This window comes from Pan troglodytes, chromosome 21 (assembly GCF_028858775.2).
Source record: "Pan troglodytes isolate AG18354 chromosome 21, NHGRI_mPanTro3-v2.0_pri, whole genome shotgun sequence".
Lineage (NCBI taxonomy): Eukaryota > Metazoa > Chordata > Mammalia > Primates > Hominidae > Pan > Pan troglodytes.
The window spans coordinates 11,552,888-11,575,948 of record NC_072419.2 but is presented as its reverse complement, the minus strand read 5'-3'; the positions used below and the strand labels follow the sequence as shown (position 1 = coordinate 11,575,948).

General features: G+C 43.0%; 1 protein-coding gene across 6 annotated transcripts in view; it reads left to right on the top strand.

Moving 5' to 3' along the window:
* SLC23A2 (solute carrier family 23 member 2) overlaps window positions 1–23,061 on the top strand; it is a 149,974-nt gene that overhangs the window by 17,202 nt on the left and 109,711 nt on the right. For 2 of the 6 annotated variants that reach the window (XM_016937397.4, XM_016937403.4), the window contains exon 2: window positions 13,025–13,151. The exons of 2 other annotated variants lie outside the window; for them this stretch is intronic. The gene's annotated coding sequence lies outside the window, so the exon portion shown is untranslated. Of the gene's footprint in view, window positions 1–12,137; window positions 12,260–13,024; window positions 13,152–23,061 lie in introns of those variants that run through there. 2 more of the 6 variants (XM_054674456.2, XM_016937398.4) reach the window with 2 other exon arrangements.

Genomic DNA, 23,061 nt, shown 5'->3' with positions numbered 1-23,061 from the left:
AATCTTGTCTCACTGCAACCTCCGCCTCCCGGGTTCAAGTGATTCTCCTGCCTCAGCCTCCCGAATAGCAGGGATCACAGGCATGCACCACCACGCCTGGCTAATTTTGTATTTTTAGTAGAGATGGGGTTTCTCCATGTTGGTCAGGCTGGTCTCGAACTCCTGACCTCAGGTGATCTGCCCACCTTGGCCTCCCAAAGTGCTGAGATTACAGGTGTGAGCCACCGAACCTGGCCTTGCTTGTGTCTTTTTTTTTTTTTTTTTTTTTAAGACGGAGTCTTGCTCTGTCACCCAGGCTGGAGTGCAGTGGTGCGGTCTCGGCTCACTGCAAACTCCGCTGCCTGGGTTCACACCATTCTCCTGCCTCAGCCTCCCAAGTAGCTGGGACTACAGGCACCTGCCACAACGCCTGGCTAAATTTTTGTATTTTTAGTAGAGACAAGGTTTCACCGTGTTAGCCAGGATGGTCTCGATCTCCTCACCTTGTGATCTGCCCGCCTTAGCCTCCCAAAGTGCTGGGATTACAGGCGTGAGCCACTGCGCCCAGCCTGCTTGTGTCTTTTGCAGTTAAGAAAGTTTTAATTTTTGTTAAAGTCTCTATGTGTCTGTTTTTCTTTTCTTGCTTGTGATTTTGGTGTCATATCTTAGAAACCACTGCCTAACCCAAGGTCATAAAGATTTACCCCCTCTCAGTTTTCTTCTAAGAATTTTATAGTTTTAGCTCTTAAAGTTGGGTCTCTGATCCATTTTAATGTTTGAGGTAGGGGTCCACCTTCATTGTTTTACATGTGGAGTTTTTCTTTTTTTTGAGATGGAGTTTCACTCTTGTTGCCCAGGCTGGAGTGCAATGGCGCGATTTTGACTCATTACAACCTCTGCCTCCTGGGTTCAAGCGATTCTCCTGCCTCAGCCTCCCGAGTAGCTGGGATTACAGGCATGTGCTACCATGCCCGGCTAATTTCATATTTTTAGTAGAGACAGGGTTTCTCCATGTTGATGAGTTTGGTCTCGAATTCCCGACCTCAGGTGATCTGCCTGCCTCGGCCTCCCAAAGTGCTGGGATTACAGGTGTGAGCCACCGTGCCTGGCCACACATTTGGACTTTCGGTTGTCTCATCACCATTTGTTTAAAGGATGACTCTACCCCCCATTACATTGTCCTGATGCCCTTTTTTGAAAATCACATGTTTAGGTTTATTTCTGGATTCTCAATTGTATTCTGTTAATCTATATGGCTACCCTTATCCTAGTATCTTTGTATGTACTTATACCACACTGTCTGAATTAGTATAGCTTCATATTACTTTTGAAATGGGGTAGTGGGAGTCCTCCAATTTTGTTGTTTTTCAAGATTGTTTTGACTATTCTGGGTCCTGTGTATTTCCATAAGAATTTCAGGATCGGCTTGTCAATTTTTGCCAAAAAGGCAGATGGGATTTTGAGAGTGAGTGCATTGAATCTGAAGATCAGTTTGGGTAGTATTGCCAAGAATTACATATTTTTAACTGAAAAATTTCTTGAGACAATGTTTATCTGCATAAGGAGCAGTACATTATGATAATTTCTTCCAGCCTAGTCTAGTCTACTTCATTCCATTTTTTCAAATTAAGAAATTGCCATCGGCCGGGCACGGTGGCTCACGCCTGTAATCCCAGTGCTTTGGGAGGCCGAGGTGGGCGGATCACGAGGTCAGGAGTTGGAGACCAGCCTGGCCAACATGGTGAAACCCTGTCTCTACTAAAAATACAAAAATTAGCTGGGCGTGGTGATACACGCCTGTAATCCCAGCTACTGGGGAGTCTGAGACAGGAGAATGGCTTGAACCCAGGAGGTGGAGGTTGCATTGAGCCAAGATCATGCCACTGCACTCCAGCCTGGGTGACAGAGCAAGACTCCATCTCAAAAAAGAAAGAGGCCAGGCACGGTGGCTCATGCCTGTAATCCCAGCACTTTGGGAGGCCGAGGTGGGCAGATTGTGAGGTCAGGAAATCGAGACCATCCTGACTATCACGGTGAAGCCCTGTCTCCACTAAAAATGCAAAAAATTAGCTGGGCATGGTGGCATGCACCTCTGGTCCCAGCTACTCAGGAGGCTGAGGCAGGAGAATCGCTTGAACCTGGTGGGTGGAGGTTGTGGTGAGCCAAGATCTTGCCACTGCATTCCAGCCTGGGCAACAGAGCGAGATTCCATCTGAAAGATAAAGAAAGGAAGGAAGGAAGAAAGAAAGAAAGGGAGGGAGGGAGGGAGGGAATTGCCAACCCCAACCACTGATTTGAGTACTCACTCCCATGGACCATTCATTATCTGTTGTTTGAAAAATATGCTTCATGTCAGTGGTCCTCAGCCTCGACAGCAAATTGCAATCACCTGGGAAACTTTAAAAAACTACGGATGCTGGACACATCCATGAGACCAGGATGCAGTTGATGAGAAATTCAGCCTGAGCACTTCCAGGTGATTCCAGGGTACAGCCAGAGCTGAGCACCATTGCTATAAATAAACTAAAATTCAGATATTTATACTGCTTTTAAAGCCTTTTCATAGTTGACTGAATGGGATGGAAATGTGCGTATTGCTAACTTACAGGTCCTTATGTGTCACTTTGATGACAAATGTATTAGGTCTGTTTGTGCACTTTCTCTTAACGTAATATGACCTGTGATGCAGTTCTCCTGAGAAATTGAATGATTATGCTATTGACTTGCCCTTGGGTATGTAGGGTTGTCCCTGGTCTATGCAGAGAGCAAAGATAGAGCAGGGTGTTTGGAGATCATCTGTCATTTCTCAGAAATTTTTGTGTCTGCCTTTTTGCAGTAGGAAATGGATTGAGAAGAATATGTAGGAAATTCACAGCTATTTTAGGAACTATCATATAGAGACCACTAAATCTAAATATACTGTTGATGTATATGAAGCTATTGGTCAGAACTAAGGTCAGAATTAGTGGAAAAATATCTGGACTGGTGTCCTGTCTTAGAGAGATTAAGGAATATTAGGATTGTGGTGGAATGCTTATACATAAAGTAGCTTATTTTACTCATTGAATATTCTTTTATCTGGTTATATTTGAAAGTAAACTGTGGCTGGGCGCGGTGGCTCACACCTGTAATCACCCAGCCCTTTGGGAGGCCGAGGTGGGTGGATCACTTGAGGTTGGGAGTTCGAGACCAGCCTGGCCAACATGGTGAAACCCCATCTCTACTAAAAACAAAAAATTAGCCGGGTGTGGTGGCAGCCACCTGTAATCCCAGCTATTAGGGAAGCTGAGACAGGAGAATCACTTGAACTGAGAGGCAGAGGTTGCAGTAAGCCAAGATTGTGCCACTGCACTCTAGCCTGGGCCACAGAATGAGACCCCGCCTCAAAAAAAAAAAAAAAGAAAAGAAAAAGAAAGTAAAATGTGCATATATACAATATATATAACTATTTTTTTCAAAGTAGAGATTATACGGAGGGTATTTAAGCCTGTTTTTTACTTAGCAATGTATCTTAGATATGTGACTAAATAGTCCTTTATTTGCAGCTCATTTGTGCTGAATACATCATGTTTTATTTGACAAATCCTTCTATTAGGTATTTAGCTTATGAGCCATTTTCTGCTGTGGTGGACATAATACAGTGGTGAACAGCATTGTACCTAAATCTGAGTGCATTTTCCTGATTATTTCTTTAGACTAAATTGTTGGAAGGCATATCATTTGCATTTCTAAGACTTTAACACGTACATAACATACATGCCAGAGACCTCCTGCATTCAGGTTAACACACTCGGAAGTATTGCCATAATAAAACATTTTTTCTTTTTTATGCCAATTTGAAGAATGGAATCACCATGTTTATTTTGCTTTTCTTTGATACCTAGTGAGTTTGAGTACTTTTTAATGATTCTTTTGGCCATTTATATTTTGTTTGGCTTATTGTGTTTTTTTGCCAGTTTTTCCAGTCTTGTATCTGTCTCTTTTTCCTGGTGATTTATAACAGTATTTTTATATCAAGGACGTGAACACTTTAATAAATGTTATACATATTTTCCCCATTTGCCTGGTAATTTTATGATGTATTGGAGAACTAAGTGTTATTTGCAGATCGTTTTTCTTGGTTTAATTTTCAAATTAGAAGTCTCATTTTTCAAACTTTAAAGTTTCATAGGAAACATTTTTCTTAAAGATGAATAAAAATCTGTCAGAACATGATTTTGTTTAAAGTATTTTGTAGATTTCTTATTTGCTTGTCTGCTAAAATAATGCTTGGAACAATCAGCTGCCACCTTTGAATTAAAAAGAAAAGTAAAATTTGGAATAGAAGATTTTCCAATATTATTGTCTCTATATTTTAATATTTTTTTCATATATTTAGAAATATTTTTTTGTAGAGACAGGGTCTTTCTATGTTGTCCAGGCTGGTCTTGAACTCTTGGCCTCAAGTCATCCTCCTGCCTGGGCTTCCCAAAGTGTTGGGATTATAGGTGTGTGCCACCATGCTGGCCCCACTGTCCCAGTAAATGTGAACCTTAAGTTTGGGCGCTTTTGGTGTTTAGACCCTTTGGGTACACATAATGTCTGTTGGGTTGATGGTGCTCTTTTGTGTTAATTTCTTTTTTCTTTTTCTTTTTTTTTGAGATGGGGTCTCGCCCTGTTGCCCAGGCTGGAGTGCAGTGGTGTGATCTCGGTTCACTGTAACCTCCGCCTCCCGGGTTCAAGCGATTCTCCTGCCTCAGCCTTCTGAGTAGCCGGGATTACAGGTACACGCCACCACGCTTGGCTAATTTTTGTATTTTTAGTAGAGATGGGGTTTTGCCACGTTGGCCAGGCTGGTCTCGAACTCCTGACCTTGTGATCTGCCCGCCTCAGCCTCCCAAAGTACTGGGATTACAGATGTGAGCCTTACAGACGTGAGCCACTGCGCCTGGTCCTTTGCATTAATTTCTTAGTTTTGCTCTAGTAGTATTAAATTGGAGACTTTTGCATCATAGCCTTAAATAACTCTTTCTGATTTTACCCTATAGGCTTCTTGTTTAAAAATCGGCATCCGTTTGTATGCCAGCTCTCTGGAAACACTTGTCCTAGCTAGGCTTTAGGGGCTTGCTGGTCTTGTTGGCTCCTTGAGGTTGTGGAGGGGAGCTTAATGTGTGTAGCTTCACGGCATCTGGCTCAGCACAGCTCAGAATAGGTACTACATGTGCCCTGTGTGCATATCCTGGCATTATCCCTTTAACTGTCTCTAGGAGAAATGAGACCAGTATGGGTTCTGGTTCTGGGGCTGCCTCCAACTGGGGGTAAGACTCTGTTTCCCCTCTGTGTCTTCCATTGCCAATGGGGGGCCAGGTTGCAGGATTTCTAAGCCCCTTATATTCATTCTTTCCACCCCCTTCATTAAGCACTGTCTTTCGGCAGGGTGCTGGGGAGAAGCAGCCTGCCCAGGCTTAGCCATTTCTAGGTCGTCCTCGTTTTGAGTTCACAATTCTGACCTCTAGTTACTTTAATCTGGTTATTATCTAATCGTGATCACTCCTAGACATTTTGGAGAGGTTTAGAAAGTTTTGGGGTTAACAGACATAAAATAGGATTTTCAGCTTAGTTGAAGGTCAACAGTGCTTGTTCACACGCAAAGGCACAGTTTATGAAGGGAAAAATGGAACCATTTGTGTTAACTGAGCTTGACTTATTAGCACCGATAGTTGCCATGGGAGTGTTTTTTTAAGTTTGTCATTTTGCCAGGAATGTAAATCAGGGCATTACTCCTTAGATCTTCATGTAATTAGGAGGATGGACAAAGCCCCTATTTTTCTTGAATCAGAAGTTTATTATCCCGTTTATAATATGGGAGTAAATTAGGAAAGGTGTCTTTAATTTTTTTGTTTGTTTTTGTAGAGACCCTTGTTATGTTGCCCAGGCTGGTCTTGAACTTCTTGGCTCAAGTGAGATTATACAGTGTGAGCCACTACCAGTATCTTTCATTTTTTGATGATAAGTACAACTTAGGCCTTGAGCAAAACTGTTTTTAGTGACTTGTCTTGCATATATATTTATGAATTTTGAGCTTTTAAAAAATCACAAATAGGCCAGGTGTGGTAGCTCACACCTGTAATCCTAGCACTTAGGGAAGCTGAGGCAGGAGGATCACTTGAGCTCAGGAGTTCGAGACCAGCCTGAGCAGCATAATGAGATCTCGTCTCTTTTCTTTTCTTTTTTTTTTTTTTTTTTGGGACAGAGTCTCGCTCTGTCACCCAGGCTGGAGTGCAGTGGTGCAGTCTCAGCTCACTGCAGCCTCTGCCTCCCCATTTCAGGTGATTCTCCTGCCTCAGCCTCCCCAGTAGCTGGGAGTACAGGTGCATGCCACCATGCCCAGCTAATTTTTGTAGTTTTTTAGTAGAGTCGGGGATGGGAGTGTTTCACCATGTTGGCCAGGCTGGTCTCGAACTCCTGACGTCGTGATCTGCCCACCTCAGCCTCCCAAAGTGCTGGGAGTACAGGCATGAGCCACGGTGCCCAGCTTGAGAGCTTGTGTTTATTAAAAAAAAAAAAACAACAAAAAAAACCATAATACATGTTCATTAATAATGGTTGAAGTAGAAAAGCAAAAAGAAATAGGACACCACCTGCATCTGAAACCCTGGGAAGATCCAGTTAATATTGTAGTAAGTGTCCTAGAATGCCTATCTTGCTGAAGAAGTCATGTTCATAAAGAGAGAGATGTTCTGCCTTTTTTCACCCCACTTTGTAATAGATCATAACTATTTCCCTGTGTCATGATAGTGTACTGCAGAGTGGCCCTGTAGTATTTTATCATACAGTGTTTTGCTATCGTAATTTATTCATGCAGTCTTTACATAGTGGATTCTACTTGTCCTACAACTGAAGTGTGTACAATTACATTCATCTAATTACTTTTCTAGAACAATGATTTTATTGGATATGCATTTTTGTTATTTTTTTTTGAGATGGAGCTTCGCTCAGCCACCCAGGCTGAAGTGCAGTGGTGTGATCTTGGCTCACTGCAACCTCCGCCCCCTTGATTCAAGTGATTCTCCTGCCTCAGCCTCCTGAGTAGCTGGGACTACAGGCGGGCGTGTACCACCACACCTGGCTAATTTTTGTATTTTTAGTAGAGACAGGGTTTCACCATGTTGGCCAGGATAGTCTCGATCTCTTGACCTCATGATCTGCTGCCTCAGCCTCCCAAAGTGCTGGGATTACAGGCATGAGTCACTGTGCCCGGCCGACTCTCTTTTTTTTTGAGATGAAGTCTTGCTCTTGTCCCCCAGGCTGGAGTGCAATGCCATGATCTCGGCACACTGCAACCTCTGCCTCTGGGTTCAAGCAATTCTCTTGCCTCAGCCTCCCGAGTAGCTGGGATTACAGGCGCCTGCCACCACGCCCAGCTAATTTTTGTATTTTTAGTAGTGATGGGGTTTCACCGTGTTGGCCAGGCTGGTCTCGAACTCCTGACCTCAGGTGATCCGCCCATGTTGGCCTTCCAAAGTGCTGGGATTACAGGCGTGAGCCACCGTGCCCAGCCGGGGAGGGACTTTCTAGCACAAAAGTAATAGAAGAAATTGCAAAAAGATACTAGTATGACTTAAGAGAGACTTAAAAAATGTGCTCTATTTCAAGTGGTATAAACAAAATGGAAAAAGCAGTCATTTGCTTTTTCTGGGGAAAATGCTTTCAGTAGACAAAGGGTTAATATCCTTAACCTATAAGAAACTCTTGCAAAAAGAAAAAGCAAAGTAAAAGTAGGAAAAGAAAAAGAAACTCTTGGCCGGGCGTCGTGGCTCACACCTGTAATTCCAGCACTTTGGGAGGGCGAGGCAGGTGGATCACAAGGTCAGGAGATCAAGACCATCCTGGCTAATACGGTGAAATCCTGTCTCTACTAAAAATATAAAAAATTAGCAGGGCCTGGTGACAGGCGCCTGTAATCCCAGCTACTTGGGAGGCTGAGGCAGGAGAAAGGTGTGAACCTGGGAGGAAGAGCTTGCAGTGAGCCGAGATCGCGCCACTGCACTCCAGCCTGGGCGACAGAGCGAGACTCTGTCTCAAAAAAAAAAAAAAAAAAAGAAAGAAACTCTTGCAAATGAATCAGAAAAACCCAAACACGTACTGAAAAAAATGGGTAAAAGGCACTTACAGTTCATAAAAGAACTGTAGACACATGGATCAAAGAAATCAAGATCAAAACCAGATGTCATTCTTTACATGTCATATTTGCAAAAATTTAAAAAAAAAAAAAACAGGCGGGGCACGGTGGCTCACGCCTGTAATCCCAGCACTCTGGGAGGCCGAGGCAGGTGGATCACTTGAGGTCAGGAGTTTGAGACCAGCCTGGCCAGCATGGTGAAACCCTGTCTTTACTAAAAATACAAACATTAGCCAGGCGTGGTGGTGCGTGCACGTAATCCCAGCTACTTGGGAGGCTGAGGCAGGAGAATGGCTTGAACCCGGGATGTGGAGTTTGCAGTGAGCCAAGATGGCACCACTGCATTCCAGCCTGGGCAACAGAGTGAAACTCTGTCTCAAAAAATAAATAAGTAATAAAAAACAATCTAGGAATGGCAAGTGAGGTTAACGTCATATTCTTTCTTTTTCTTTTTTTCTTACTCACCACTGCACCAATGAAGAAATACATAGTTTTCTTCCGTTGTGCTTTGTCAGTTTGTCTGCTTTCCCAGAAGGAATTGGGAAGCTTTTTCATTTCCCATTTCTTACGAGGAAGGCTGGGAAATAACTAAGAATTTGTCTGGGCCTAGCACCTTTTGGAAAAGAGTAATTTGCTTTTGTAATTTTCTCCATTTATTGTTACTTGTTCAGGTTTTCAAAAAATAGTTTTTGGCCAGGCATGGTGGCTCACACCTGTAATCCAGCATTTTGGGAGACCAAGGCGGGTGGATCACTTGAGGTCAGGAGTTCAAGACCAGCCTGGTCAACATGATGAAACCCCATCTCTACTAAAAATACAAAAATTAGCCAGGTGTGTTGGTGGGCCCTGTAATCCCAGCTACTCGGGAGGCTGAGGCAGGAGAATCGCTTGAGCCCTGGAGGCGGAGGTTGCAGTGAGCTGAGATCACGCTACTGCACTCCAGCCTAGGTGACAGAGCGAGACTCCGTCTCAAAAACAAAAACAAAAACACTGAAAAAATAGTTTCCCCCCCAAAATTGCCCATTTCATCAAGATTTTCAAGTGCATACATGTGCTTCTTTTGTAAGACCTTGAAAAAAATACAAACATTGGGAATGATAGTATAAGGATAAAGGATATAAGGGTAGTATAAGGTTAAAAATAAACTTAAAAAACAAAATGCAAAAGCATGAAGAATATGTAGTGTTTTGAGTCTGCCCTTGTTTTCAGAAGATATTTGTCATATTCAGGAAGTATCTTTTAATTTGCATTGAAGATATTTGGTTTTTGCTTTTTTTTTATTATTATTATTTATTTTTATTTTTTTATTTTTTGAGACAGAGTTTCGCTCTTCTTGCCCAGGCTGGAGTGCAATGCGTGATCTCGGCTCACCGCAACCTCCGCCTCCTGGGTTCAAGCGATTCTCGTGCCTCAGCCTTCCCGAGTAGCTGGAATTACAGGCATGTGCCACCACGCCTGGCTAATTTTGTTTTTTTAGTAGAGATGGGGTTTCTCCATATTGGTCAGGCTGACCAACTCCTGACCTCAGGTGATCCACCCACCTCAGCCTCCCAAAGTGCTGGGATTACAGGCATAAACCACCGCGCCTGGCTGGTTTTTGCTTTTTAAATCAGGAGGAAGTGTTGTGTCAGCCTTTTTGGCATCTACTGAATTGATAGAATGATTTGGCTGTTCAAAGGTTCTGGCCTGTTATGATACTGGCCCTGGCATTCTCTCCTTCCTGCTTTTGAAGAGTTAACATCCCTTTTTAAGGAAATGACGGTGAGTCAGTGGTAGATGTTAAATAACATAGTAAGATACACAGATGGCAATTCTGTAGTATTTCTCCCCAGTTTTTTGTTGAATGTTTTCTGTATGAAGTCAGTGTCTGGAAACCACAGCATGTAGTATGTAATTTTGCACATCCTAATTAAGAAGCAACAGAAGCACTGTGAACAGATTCTTGAGAGTTCAGCGGGCCTTGATGGGGGAAAGTCATGTGGCCATCAGTGTGTCCCAAGTGATGTTTCCTCTGACCTGCCACAGCGCCCAGGCTTTGATCTCAGCCCCGTAGCCTTGCGTGCAAAGGACAGTTTTCATGTTTCCAGAGTGCGGTGGAACCCACGAATGGGAGGGGCATTCAGCAGAGCGCTCTGCCAGAAGTTCAAGGTTGCTTACTGATAGCTCAGTCTTGTTTTTGTTTGTATCGTGATTCCTTCTTAACTCCTTCCTCAGAGATTCCTTTCTCAAAAATGTATTTACGTGTTCCCAGTATTAAAACCTCTGACCCAGTTCTGTGGTTTGGTCTCAGTACTTGTTCTGTGCAGTAGTTAAGTCAAGTCCTTCCAGCCATCTTGCCACTCAGCTTAGAAAAATACTCTCCAAAAACATGTCTTTAAGGAGCCGTAGTACTTTCGCTTCCCCATTCAGAATTTTCCAATGATTTGTAGCTAAAAATGACATTCTGTTCATTTGCACTTTGCCCTCATGGAGCCGTTTTTAATTAATAGTTTTTTAAAGGATTTGCAAAAGAAGCATACACATGTTGAAAAATAATTCTAGCTTGTCAGACTTGTGTTTAGTAAATTGAGAAGGTCACACGATCTTTTCTTATGTCCCCCCACCACTTCAAAGCAGTTTGATCTGTATCCTTGCCAGCCCTGTTCTGTGTACACAAATGCATACTATGTAATTATCCTTTTAATAAAAGTGAAATCATAACCACACATATTGTACAACCTGTATTTTTCAAGGAACTGTATTTGTTATTACAATTTAACTGAAAGTAAGCCATTCTTTTAAAGTGTCTCTCTTGTTTTCTTTTCTCATGTTCTTTTCATTATTCCTCTTGACTAGACATTGATGGATGTCACCTTTGTGCCTCCCTTCTGACATTGCAAATTTCTGATAAACATAGCTTAAGGCTTGGCATAGTGGCTCGTGCCTGTAATCCCAGCACTTTGGGAGCCGAGGCGGGTGGATCACCTAAGGTCGAGTTCAAGACCAGCCTGGCCAGCATGGTGAAACCGTGTCTCTACTAAAAATACAAAAAATTAGCCAGGCGTGGTGGCGGGCACCTGTAATCCCAGCTGCTCGGGAGGCTGAGGCAAGAGAATCGCTTGAACCCGGGAGCGGAGGTTGTAGTGAGCCAAGATTGCGCCACTGCACTCCAGCCTGGCTGATAGAGCGAGACTCTGTCTCATTTAAAACAACAACAACAACAAAAAAAACCCCCAAAACCCCCCCCAAAACCCCCACATAGCTTAAGATAGATTTATGTATAGAGATTTTATTTTGAGAAATAAATTACTCTTTTTTTCCTTGCATGCAAAATGTTTTAGAAAGGGAAAGACATCAATTTCTTCATTCACGTTCTAATAATTTAAAGTGAGTATTTTTTCCCAAACAGCAAAAGACCAGTGTTTAGTTTCCAAAATTAAAAAAAAAAAAGACTCATTAATGGTTCATTGAAGGCTGGACTGGTACCAGTCTGATGGCATTTGTGTGCTATTTAACTTGGGGCCATTGGCGATTGTTGATGCTAACTTGCCCAAGAACAAATGGTAAAAGTTGATGTCTCAACATAAGGATTTTCCAGTGAAAATCTGGCTAAACTGTTCGTTGCCTTGCACGTTTTTCTTCACAAGGGAGGGCCAGGCTCATGGCTGGGGCTGTGATGGCTGTTCCCAAGACAGCCACTGAGTCAGGCTCTGGGTTCCCTTTATTGTGGAACATATGCATAGGTACAAGAGTGGATAAAACATAGCCGTTTAATAAATAGTAAAAGAAACATCTGTGTACCTGCTCATATCCCAGTTTGAGAAACAGAATGTGACCGGCTTTTTGAGAAGCACCCTCCCCATGTGCTAATACATTTTTAAGAGGCTTTAAAAGAAAGTGACTTATTTATTTATTTATTTTAAATCAAAGACCCTGTGCTAGGGAATATGGAGTTTAAAAGTTATCAATGGAGAAATCCCAACTGAGTGCAAATCACTTTTTTTGCTTTTGTTTTGAGATGGCGTGTTGCTCTGTTGCCCAAGTAGGACTGCAGTGGCACAGTCACGGCTCACTGCAGCCTTGACCTCCTGGGCTCAAGGAATCCTCCTGCCTCAGCCTCCTGAGTAGCTGTGACTACAGGTGTGTGCCACCATGACGAGATAATTTTTTTTTTTTTTTTTTTTTTTTTTTTTTTTTTTTTTTTTTTTTTGTAGAGACAAGGTTTCACTATGTTGCCCTGGCTGGTCTTGAACTCCTGGCCTCAAGTGATCCTCCCATCCCAGCCTCCCTACAGGTGTGAACCACCGTGCCTGGCCCAAAATTGCTTTTTATTTATTTATTTATTTTTGAGACAGAGTCTCACTCTGTCACCCAAGCTGGAGTGCGGTTGCACAGCTCACTGCAACCTCAACCTCCTGGGCTCAGGTGATTCTCCACCTCTCAGTCTCCTGAGTAGCTGGGATCACAGGTGTGCACCACCACACTTGGCTAATTTGTGTGTGTGTGTGTGTGTGTGTGTGTGTGTTTTGTAGAGACCACCCTATTGCTCAGGCTGGTCTCGAACTCCTGGGCTTAAGTGACCTGCCTGCCTTGCCCTACCAAAGTGCTGGGGTTACAGGTGTGAGCCACTGTGCCTGGCTGAAAAGTTTTTTTATAGGTGTTCTAAAATACTATCTTTCAAAATACTTTGTAGAAATGGGGAGTGGATTTTTAAAAAATTGAGGGTGCAGTTTGTGACCCTGCCTAGAGACAGCCTGGGGCCTTGGAGGCAGTCCATAAAAATGAAGTAGTAATAGAGCAAATTCTAGGATTGGGCATGGCTGGGTGAAAAATAGACTCCATTCATGCAGACTGCCTCCTGCTAGGTTTGTTATTACTTTTAATTTACCATTTGCTTTTCTCCAGCTAGGTCTTGACTCCACTAACGGGGACTTCTCATACGGCTTTGAACTTGGACCTTGGTGCATAAGCAAATGTAACTCAGCGAATTGTAATGGAAAGCATATGGACAGGTCTACGCCACATCACTTAGGTGCGTGTAAAACACAATCTCCAGTTGTGTTTCCTTTTTCTTTTCTTACTTTTTCTGAAACAGGTTCTTGCTCTATCACCCAGGGTGGAGTGCAGTGGCACCATCACGGCTCGTGGCAGCCTTGGCCTACTGGGCTTATGTGATCCTTCTACCTCAGCTTCCCAAGTAGCTGGGACTACAGACGTGAGCCACGGTGCCTGGCTAATTTTTAAATTTTTTTTTTGTAGAGATGGGGTCTCACTATGTTATCTAGGCTGGTTTCCAACTCCTGGGCTCAAGCGATCCTCCTGCCTCTGCCTCCCAAAGTGCTGGGATTATAGGCTTCAGCCACCATGCCTGGCTAGTTATGCTTCATGGTAGAATTGGGCTGGCAGCTCTGTAGCATTAGAACCCTTTTGTACTTGACCTCACCTTTGTACGTTTTTTACGTGTAGAGAACGGTCTAAACGCACAACCTTTGGAATAATGAATTGTTAGGTTAATGCTAATGATAAGGTAATAGACTTCTTTAGGCCAAATTCCACGTAAGTAGATTAAACTAGAAAATAAACAGGCATAGTCTTGCCACTTATATTAATTACAAAGTAGGAGGTAAATATTTTCAGTTTTCTTTCATGCTTTTGACTTTATTATCAGCAAAAATTTGTTGAGTACCTCCTGCTCTTAGCCCTCCGTGAGGTTTACACGTGAGGACCCTGGAGTGGAAAGAGATTTAAGAATTGTTTCCTCACCCCTTTTCAAGCATTCTCTGCAGTTTAATTAATGAGACTAACCACATGTACATTACTCAGGAGCATTCTTTTTTTCCTCCTTCTGCTGTTTCCCTTATCCCCAAAGCTTGATGAACATTTTGATTATTTTTAATTTTTTGCTATTATAAGCAATACTGCAATCAAATTTCTTCTTGGGGAAAACATCTTAGCAGTAGTAGTGATGGGCGCAGTGCATGACCTTTTAAAATTTGATACATGTATAGGTAAACTATCCTTCAGAAAAGCCGCAAGTGTTTCACATCTGCCGATACATTCTCTCAGATACTCTGCTTCTGGATGTGGTAGTGCACACCTATAGTCCCAGCTACTCTGGAGACTGAAACAGGAGGATCACTTGAGCCCAGGAGTTCAAGGATTTAGTGAGCTCTGATTGTGCCAGCGCACTCTAGCCTGGGCGGCAGAGTGAGACCCTGCCTCAAGAAAAAAAAAAAAAAAAAAAAAGGATGCTGTCAGATACATTGACTTGTTAAAACTAAATTTATTCAGTATGGTGGATGTAAAATGTTATGTCAGTGTTGTTTTAAAAAAATTTTATGTGCAGTAAAATTTACTTTCTGTGTACACTTATAAGAGCTTTTACAAATACTTAGAGGGGATCACTCCTTTTAAAAAAATTTTAAGACTTCTAATAAAGGCTGGACGTAGTGGCTCATGCCTGGAATCCCAGCACTTTGGGAAGCTGAGGTGGGCGGATCACCTGAGGTCTGGAGTTCAAGACCAGCCTGTACAACATAGAGAAACCCTGTCTCTGTTAAAAGTACAAAAAATTAGCCAGGCATGGTGGCACATACCTGTAATCCCAGCTATTCGGGAGGCTGAGGTAGGATAATCGCTTGAACCTGGGAGGCAGGAGGTTGCAGTGAGCCGAGATTGTGCCATTGTACTCCAGCCTGGGTAACAAGAGGGAAACTCTGTCTCAAAACAAAACGATGACAACAACAAAAAAACCAAAAAACACTTCTAATAAAGAAGTCTCTACTTACTACTAAAAACAAAACAAGGCCAGGCACAGTGGCTCACACCTGTAATCCCAGCACTTTGGGAGGCCAAGGTGGGTGGATCATGAGGTCAGGAGTTCGAGACCAGCCTGGCCAACATGGCTGGTGAAACCCTGTCTCTACTAAAAATACAAAAATTAGCCAGGCATGGTGGCGCACCCCTGTATTGCTAGCTACTCTGGAGGCTGAGGCAGGAGAATTGCATGACCTCAGGAGGCTGAGGTTGCAGTGAGCCAAGATCAAGCCATCGTGCTCCAGCCTGGGTGACAGAGACAGACGTCATCTCAAAAAGAAAAAGAAAAATACACATCCTGACCTTTTTAATGATTTACCTTGTCAAGCCTGTTTTCTTAGTTCTGAAGGAAGAGGACACCTGGCTCTTTTCTTAGAGGTCACCTTTAATACCAGGTCTTTCTTTGAAATCACTCCCTTAGTTCATCCATTTTTCTCATTGGCATTTTCACCATTGCAGTTGCCAAGGTCCTTTTCCTTGGATTAACACAGTAGCTTCTTGATCCCTATTTTGAGATTATCCTGTGGTGGACGACTGCTCTCCTCGCCTGCCCAGAAACTCATGTTGCATGAAGCCGTTCTGTGTTGAGTTTGCTTTTCAAGGCTACTTTGACTCCACAAAGGGTTTTCTTCCTTTGCTTCCCTGTCCTCTGACCTCCAGGTGCTGGGGTTAGGCTGTTGTGTTCAGCGCCCAAAAGACGCATCATATGCCACCTACCTCTGGACCTCCGTAGTGGCATCTCTCTTGGGATTCCCGCCATCTTTCAAGGCTAACCCTAATCTCACTTCCTAAAAGTCATTTCTGACAACTTCCAGCCTGGAGTTCCAGTGTCCTTGAGCTCTCCTGCCCAGCTCTATGGTTGTATGTGTTTTCTCTGATTTGCTAGGTGTCCGGACTGTACAATCAGATGGGAAAGAGCCTCAGCATAATGTATCTCCATCTCCTTGCTCCAGCCCACCAAGGGCAGTCAGGGATCTAGTTGGATGGTTGGTGTCATTCCATTTGCCTTGAGATGATCAGTACAGATCCTAAAATATCACGCTCTTCCTAAACTGAGAAAAGAGGAGGCTTGCTCGTACCTTTCGTTTTTGTCATTAATAACATACAGGTGATTGTTGAGTGCCTGGCTTTCATAGCTGAGAACACCCATTCTGCTTGGTGCCTGAAGCCTGCAGACTGGGTGCCTGGTTCTGATTGAAGCGTATTTTAGCATTTGCTAGAACCACCACAGATGCTGTGGAACTCAGAAATAAACTGGATCAAACACTTGGAGCAGTGAAGAGAATTTTCTATTTTATTGGTGCCTGATTTCCAAGAGGCCTTGTATCGGGAAATCCTGGTGTTTTTGGTTTATAGACTTTGTGCTGTTGACGTCAATGTCTCATTTTCTCATTACCAAACATGTTGTATAAAAATGTTGTGTTGCTTATGGTTTGATCAGTAACAAAGAGAATTAAATATTTACTGGAGAAATTGGGTGGTTTCACAAACCTATGTAAACACTGATGGTGATTACAGAGCTTACATAAGAAGGTAAGGAAGGAAGATGGAACAGTTGTGTAACAGTTACTATGAAAGAGATTCCAAGCAAATTAGAACAAGTCTGGCCTTTTCAACTGGTTATTTTGAAAAATCAACATGTTAGTGTTGGATTAAGACCAGCTGTTTATAAATTGTCTAAGTTGTTTGCTGATTTTTCTGTATGGTGTTAAAAAAAAAAACTCATCAATAAATTTGTCCCATGACTTATAATGATAATCCTTTGTAAATACACATATTATTTTGTTTTAGGTTTGCCATAAACTGGAACTTGCAGATCAATAGCAATAAAGCCTTTCTGGATTTGAGTAGTGTTTACCTTTGGATGGGCCCTCTGTTTTATTTAGATTTCTTGTACTGGTTCTGGGCTTCCCTCAAAGAGCCCCTGCCTCCAGCCCTTCTGACCTTTCATCTTGTGCTTCTCGTTAGCACTGGATTCTGCTTCTGGACTTCTGCTTTGGTCTCTTTTATATCTGCTTCCTTCCCTCCTCTCAGTTCTGTGTGTGGAAAATTAGGTTATGGCACCTGCTCCCCATCATGTAATCTGCCCAGCTGACTGTGTAGGATATTAATAATAGGGTTGTCTTTGATGTTTGGATAAAGATGGCCATGCCTGTGTGTGTGTGTGTGTGTGTAAAATCAAACTATCAAAAGTTTACACATTCGTAGGATGTGATCTTATCATGATTACCCTGGTTGTGTGCACTGAAATAGCATTTTCTCTTTCCCTGGTATCCACGTATTTTAGACTAGCAGTGCCTAATACCATTATAATGGAAGTCACATATGTAATTTTGAGGTAGCTACATTAAAGGAAAACAAGAACAATTAATTTTAGTAATATATTTTATAAGCTGATATATTAAAAATAGTATTTCAACACAATCAATATAAAGTTATTAATGAGATATTTACATTCTTTTTTATTTTCATAGCAACCCTTTGAAGTCTATTGTATATGTTACATTCATAGCACATACCAGTTGGACCAACACGTTTAAGGTGCTCAGTAGCCACCTGGGGCTGGTGGCTCCCGCATTGGATAGCACAGTTTAAACCCCACATAGCTTTATTTACCACTGAGCAATATGTTTTCAACTTCCAAGCTCTTGGATTTGTCAGTATTTCATAATGTAAGCCCCTTTTATTTCAGGGACTATGTAGTAATACATACTCACACTTGAATGATGCTACTAAAGCTTCCCCTTCCTCACCTTTTTCCTTTCAAATTTAGATTTTCTGTTGCCTGGAAAATGCACATGAACCAGTTCAACAAGTAAATTGATCTCCCCTGCTGCCCCCTACCCCAGTCTATATGTATATTTTTCTTTTTTACCCAAGAATCACAAATACGTTCTATAGCTTATAATTTTATTTTTTTGGAGGGGACAGGGTCTCCCTCTGTTATCCAAGCTGGAGTATGGTGGTATGATTATAGCTCACTGCAGCCTTGATCTCCTGATCTTCCTTTTTTTTTTTTTTTTTTTTTGAGATGGAGTCTCACTGAGTCACCCAGGGTGAAGTGCAGTGGCACAATCTTGGGTCACTTTAACCTCTGCCTCCCAGGTTCAAGCAATTCTCCTGCCCCAGCCTCCTGAGTAGCTGGAATTACAGGCGCATGCCACCACGCCCAGCTAATTTTTGTATTCTTAGTAGAGACGGTGTTTCTCCATGTTGGCCACGCTGGTCTCCAACTCCTGACCTCAAGTGATCTGCCTCCCTTGGCCTCCCAAAGTGCTGGGATTACAGGCTTGAGCCACCGCGCCCGGCTGAGGGTGATGCTTCCTCTTCAGCTTGCCTGGTAGCTGGGACTACAAGCATGCACCACCACACCTGGCTAATTTTTTGTAGAGACGGGGTTTTGCTGTGTTACCCAGGCTGGTCTCGAACTTCTGGGCTCAAGTGATACGCCTGCCTTGTCCTCCCAAAGTACTGGGATTACAAATGTGAGCCACTGGGCCCAGCCAGTTTATAATTTTGACAAGTTAAAGTTTGGTTGCAATGAATGAGTCTCATTTCTTTTTGAAATAAAGAAGATCTAGGAAATGTGAAGAAGTATAGTAACTAATATTAGATAAAAATAGCCCTTGGAAGAGTTGAGATCCAAGAATAAAAAGGATTTAAGGAAAATCAGGAATCCCTGAACACCGTAAGTTTACCGAATATGAAGAGCGCTTACCTTTTGACCACACCTTTGGTTTTCTAAGTTACTCAGGTGCCATCAGCAAGCCCTTAGGAATGATAAATTTAGGCTCCTAGTTACCAGGAAACTCTAGCCCTCCCAGCGCTCTCTCCGGGAGCACACTGACTCTATCAATAGGGTGTTTTTTCTCAGCACTGGTGTTGACTGCCAGAATTTCTCTTCTAGTTTGTCTTACCTGTATATTTATTTCAGTGTTGTCCTTAGATAATGGCTCAAGCTTTTAAGAATTATGAAAGTGACATATGTACAATGTAGAAAAATAAGGGGGAAGAAAACACATATAATCCCATCATCTGGAGATAATCATGTACTGTTTTGGTGTTTTCCTCCATTTTCCTTTTTTTTTTCTTCTTTTCCCTTCTCTTCTACTCTTCTCTTCCTTTCTTTTTTTCTTTTCTTCTTTTTTTTTTTTTGAGACAGAGTCTTGCTCTCATCACCCAGGCTGGGATGCAGTGGTGCGATCTCACTACAACTCTACCTCCTGGGTGCAGGGGATCCTCCTGCCTCAGCCTCCTACGTAGCTGGGACTGCAGGAGTGTGCTACCACACCTGGCTAATTTTTTCGTGTCCCTTCATTTTCTGCATGTGTGCACACACTGAAATGGGATTATCAGGTTTGTTTTGTAAGCCTGTCTTTTTCTCAGCTTAATAATGCACTCCTTACGTGGCCACGTCAGTCACCCATGTTTTAATCTCTGCAATATGCTCATATAAGAATGTGCCCACAATTGTACCAACCAGTCCTCTATTTTAGGCATTAATATTTTCCCCTCCGGTTTTGGATTACTCTTAAGCATTATTTTAATGAACACTCACAAAATGAAAAATTTAAGCCTGTTTTAATTATTTTGCTAGGATAAATTCCTTAAGAGTAAAATTGTTAGGTCAAAGGCTATGTGTATTTTTAGAGCCTTTGATTGGTGATGTTAAATTACCATCTAAAAATGTTATGTCTGGGTGCAGTGGTTCACGCCTATAATCCCAGCACTTCGGGAGGCTGATGTGGGCGGATTGCTTGAGCCCAGGAGTTCCAAGACCAGCCAGGGCAACATGGCGAGACCTCATCTCTACCAAAAATAGAAAAATTAGTATGTGCCTGCAATCCCAGCTACTTGGGAGGCTGAGGTGGGAGGATCACCTGAGCCCAGGGAGGTCAAGGCTGCAGTGAGTCATGATTGTGCCACTGCACTCCAGCTTCGGCGACAGAGTGAGACCCTATCTCAAAAAAAAATAAAAAAATAAATAAGTTAATGGCAATTATTACTCCACTAGCAGTATATCCAAAGTGCTTGCATGTTAACGGGATGTTAAAAATTATTTACTAAATTTACAATTACAATTTGTTGTGTAAATTGTAAATGGTACATTTTATTTTATTTCTGCCTTTTTGATTTTTTGCTTTTTTTGAGACAGAGTCTCACTATGTCACCCAGGCTGGAGTGCAGTGGCACGATCTCGGCCCACTGCAACCTCCGCCTTCTGGGTTCAAGTGATTCTGGTGCCTCAGCCTCAGGAGTAGCTGGGACTACAGGTGTGTGCCATCATGCCTGGCTAATTTTTATATTTTTAGTAGAGACGAGTTTTCACCATGTTGGGCAGGCTGGTCTTGAACTCCTGGCCTCAAGTGATCCACCCACCTTGGCCTCCCAAACTGCTGGAATTATAGGCGTGAGCCACCATGCCTGGTCAGATTTTTTACATTTTTTTTTAAATAAGAAGCTTATATATGGTCATATTCCTATTGGCAACACAGAGAATCATAGTAAAGGAGTTATGGCAGCCTTAGGGATTCTTATAGCCATGCAGACTACTTTTCAGTGCGTGTGGCTGTGACTAAGGGATCCCGAAGCCAGCATGCCAGAGCACCTGCTTTCCTGACTTGGTGGCTTGCTGGATACATCTTTAGGTATATACCCTTCACTTATTTTCTGCTGATCACAATTTAGGAACTGGATAGACCCAGAAAACGTGGATCCCTGGTTGGCTTCATGAACTTGAGAAAAGCATAACTTTGGATAACGAAGGACATTTGGCATGAATTGTGCTCTTTGCTTTGGGAGAATAGCAAAGAGTGAAGTGAGTGGTTTGGATTTTGGGAGATGTGGAAAGGATTTGCTGAGGAATTGATATTTACATTCTCCAGGTGTTGCAGTATTTCCAGGTAGAGGGAATAGCAGGCTGTGTCCTCCTGCCTTAATTCAACTACTGCTGTTAGTTTTGAAGCCTTTTTCCTCTTTGCCATCATCTGGCAACTTTTTTTGAGATAGAGTCTTGCTCTGTCACCTAGGCTGGAGTGCAGTGGCATTATCTTGGCTCACTTGCAACCTCCGCCTCCCTGGTTCTAAGCGATTCTCCTGCCTCAGCCCCCTGAGTAGCTGGGATTACAGGTGCATGCCACCACACCCGGCTAATTTTGTATTTTTAGTAGAGATGGGGTTTTACCATGTTGGCCAGGCTGATCTCGAACTCCTGACCTCAGGTGATCCACTTGTCTCGACCTCCCAAAGTGCTGGGATTACAGGTGTGAACCACTGCGCCAGGCCATCTAGCAACTTCTTGACCTTTCTTTGTGCCCCTTGAATGTTGGCTCCTGGCCTGCCACATTTCTTTCCACTGTGTCTTCTAGCATCATCTCTCAGTCATTGGCTCATCCGGCCATGGGACCTCACTGACCTTTTACCTTTTGCAGGTAGTTTTACTTCCAGTTTATATCAGCTCTCCAAGGCCCAGTCGTCTCCCAGACAGCACTTTGGGATCCTGAGCTGGGAGTGTGTCTACACACCCTGTCCTCCCTAGCTCTCATTCCTCCCCTTCATCGGTCCTGGTGCTCCAGCTCTGTGGTGCTCTCTGGCTTCCTCTTGCCTCCCCAGTCCTTTTTACCTGCTATGGGCGCCACAGGAAATCACGTGGCTGCCATCTTACTAACATGGTCTCCTCCCTCTCTGAGCTGCCTCCAGAACTTGTCAAGCTCCCTCAGTGCCCTGGTGTTAACTATTCTGTTTTTTTGGGGCGGGGGTGGTTGAACTCTGCTGGAGAGAAACCAGATAACAAGGTGACTTTCTCTATTTCACATTATGAGTTCTGGGCTCAGCTGGACTTTGATTTTTTTTTTTTTAAATAATATCATTTTTCTCATCGTTTTTCTTCTTCCATAGTCACTTCTGTCCAATCCCATTCCCAGCCTTTTTACTCTCAGCCATGACCTCTGCTTCTTAGTTCATTAAGAAAACAAGTGATCAGATAAGCACTCCCCCAACTTCCTGCCCTCCTCTCACCTCATGCTGCCTTGCATAAGGGCAACTGTCTGCGTACATCTCTACCCACAGAGGCTATGAGGCAATCACTGCAGATGGTCTGTGTGGAACTGTCCGAACAAATTCTAAAAGTTTTCCTATCAGGGTTACATGAGAACTGCTTTTCGCTCCCTGTGGCATAGTTAGAGATTCTCTGGCCGAGGGGGATATGTTTGTGTTTTCATAAAAGACAATATTTTAGAAGTGACGTGATACTTGGAGGGGGTTAAATCATCCCCAAAATTAAATCTCCTCCCAAGATGATAGAACTCATTAATGGCACAGTCAGGGCTGGAATCTCAGTCATGTGTTCAGTGGCCTGTCCTTATCTGAAATAAAAATACTTTAGATCAAGGGTGTCCAATCTTTTGGCTTCCCTGGGCCACACATAAAATACTCTATCACTAATGATAGCTGATGAGCTTTAAAAAATCGCAAAAAATCTCAAATGTTTTAAGAAAGTTACGAATTTGTGTTGGGCTGCATTCACAGCTGTCCTGGGCCGAGAGCTGGACAAGCTTGCTTTAGATAGGCCCCACTCTGGGGGATTGGCGATAAAGAGGGCGTAAAATTTATTTGTAATTAAAAAAATAGATAGGCCAGGTGTGGTGGCTCACGCCTGTAATCCCAGCACTTTGGGAGGCCAAGGTGGGTGGATCATGAGGTCAGGAGATCGAGACCATCCTGGCTAACAAGGTGAAACCCTGTCTCTACTAAAAATACAAAAAATTAGCTGGGCATGGTGACACGTGCCTATAGGGAGAATTGCTTGAACCTGGGAGGTGGAGGTTGCAGTGAGCCAAGATCGTGCCGCCGCACTCCAGCCTGGGCGACAGAGCGAGACTCCGTCTCAAAAAAAAAAAAAGAAAAAAAAAAAGGATGTGTAATCAGAATGTGCATGAGGACAGGCCAGGCAGGGAGAATAAGCCTCCTTCCTGTCTGGTCCTTGTCCCAGTTTCCATCTCTGGAGGCAGCCACGTTTACCAGTTTTTGTGTGTTCAGACTGTATATCCTTTTAAAGATAGTCTTTGGTTAAACATTTGCTTTTAATTGTGACATTTCAAATATAAAGAAAACAAAAGAATGAAAAC